A 2,582-nucleotide genomic window follows, 5' to 3' on the forward strand; every position below is an offset into this window, starting at 1 on the left:
ATAGTCACAGATGTATAAAGTACAAATACCCCCAGTAATTTGTGTCTTTTGTGGGTTTCCATGGAAACTGTGTGTATGACTTTGCTGTGTCCTGGGGAAATGGTTTATAAATAATAAAGAGGGTAATGTGGTTTCCCTTGGTCTTGCTGAACTGCTTCAGGCACTGGGAGAGATGAATAGTTCAGTAATGTGCGGCAGCACTTATAATAGGACAGCTTATACAAGCCTTTATGATTGCAAAGTATATATTATAGTTTCTATTATATTATGGAAACCTGCCAGATTACCTTGCATTTTAAACAGAGAGATTTAACCTTTAAGGAGGAGATAATTAGCTCAGCAGTTTTATACTTTTTCAAGTGGGCGAATTCTCGGTTATTTGGAAACGTTGGCAGTAATATTGTATTATTATTGGATTTCATAAAACTCTGAATATTCACAGGATATCATTTTGCACAGAAGTTGTCATTTTTCCCAATTGAATGACAAACAGTTCTCACTAGGTATTTTGTGTCTCAAAGCAAACTTTCTGAGTTACTACAATTGAGAAAAACAGACAATAATATAAATCGTTAAATAGACTCCCCCTAGATTTATGTGCAGAGGCTCCAACTTGGAGGATTAAGAAGTCAGAAGAGCCAGTAAACTGACACATCATCTCACTAATTCTCCTAATCTAAGAAACCCAGGGTTATATTTACTAGAGTACGGTTTTGCTAACCCACACGTTTGGTTTTATTTGCAGTTTGGAAAACGTGAGACTCACTAAAAGCTGGACAGAACATAAAATTACATGCTTTTATAAACCATACAGTTTGAAACTGCCATCCTGATCTTTTCAAATGACAAGTATAAAAACTATGCATTTTAAGAATGCAAAAAAATGGCAGTTTTTTTAGACATGGTTCTGATAGGTGAGATAGCTCTGCCCTATCAGAATGGGCAAAACATACATTTTAAAAATAAAAATCCATCTCCCTTTAATTATCTATAAGCCCAGTCTAGATCTCAGTTCTTTGTGATTGGCTGAGCAATATAAAAGACTGCTCCTGATTGGCTGCCCACCTATTAAGACTATTAACTAGCCGGGCACACCGAAGATTGCTTCAGTTTGCAGGGGTGCTCCTTGGGAGTGGGGCATCATTTTTAATAGGATTTTCATTTCCTCCCACATATGGATTACGTTATTCCAATTGGATTATGTTGGCCCAAGACAAGATGTAGCTGTCAGGTAAATAGTAGTTATAACAGCAGAATTTTTTAAGGGGGGCAAATTTTTTATTATTTATGGGGACATAAGTATTTATATTTTTATGATCCGGGATTGTTCTATTACTTCATATATGATTAGGGAGCATTATATTACTTTATATAGGCTCACAGGCCATTATGTGACTTTATATACAATTGGGGGGACATTATACTTTACTTAGGCTTGTGGCCAACACTTGTAGCACACACTTGCCTATGTGCACGCTGACACTTATAATTCCACAAGTGTGTTTACTATATTTTAACATTTTAACCTTGGTACCCACAGGCTATGGGTTCCAGGAGGGGCCCAGTGCTATTCAGCATTGCACCTGGCCTCTCTAGGTGCAGGGGCACCTTTCAGGCCACCTTCTGGAAGACCAGGCCCAATGTTGAGTAGCACTGGGCTTGTGGACATTGCAAGAGGTAAAACCAGTTTGAGTTTTGAGGTTCAAACCCTAAGGTTGGTGACTGTACACCTGAAGCTGGCTCACTAATGTTAGCCTGGAACTCCAGAGTGACAGGGAGTCAGCAAACATTATGAACAGTTGATTGCTAAACTAGTTCAGCACAACATTGATTAGAATAGTGTGTAGTGTATACATGACGCGGTACTTCAACATCCTGTGTCCCCCAGTGATCCCGGATTGCTGGACCCCACTGCAGGAGTAAGAACTTATGGGTCTCCGAAGACCCAGATTAGCTCTAATAGTAAAAATAAATAAAAGTTGACTGCTTGTTTCAGCTATAAGTGGAGCTGGTATATTAACTCCAGTTAGAGAATTTTTTTAAAAAAATATCAGTATTGTACTCAAAAGTCTATTCTGACCCACTGGAGGATTTAAACGAAAAGAGTTTTAAACATTCAAAAAGTGTTTACACACCCTCACTTCTAGCTCCAATAACCTAGAATTAGGTTTAAGCAGAAACAGGATATAGCACTTAAAGACATGTTCTGGGGGCACAGTAATTGCCTGAAATAATACACTGGCAAGGCGTATATTTGCACACTTTACTCATTTCTATCTTAGTTTTTAGAACTGCAAAACAATAAAAGACTCTGCAGCTCCTGGTTCAGTGTGTTATAGATGCATCCTCTTCATATCTACATCTGTATCAGTCACTCTCAGGCCAGCTCAGTTCGCCTCATATATGGCTCTGATGGGTTTGAAGTGAACAGGCGCCACTGCACATTCATATTTAGTAACAAGTTACTTGGTGAGATGTGGAGACAGGTGTAGTAGTGCAGTATCAGTTCTGAAAAGGAATGTGCGCCAGACCATCTCTCTTGATGGAATAAATACACAACTTTATTAAATCTCTTTTCACTA

The sequence above is a fragment of the Mixophyes fleayi genome, chromosome 2, assembly GCF_038048845.1.
Source record: "Mixophyes fleayi isolate aMixFle1 chromosome 2, aMixFle1.hap1, whole genome shotgun sequence".
Taxonomy (NCBI): domain Eukaryota; kingdom Metazoa; phylum Chordata; class Amphibia; order Anura; family Limnodynastidae; genus Mixophyes; species Mixophyes fleayi.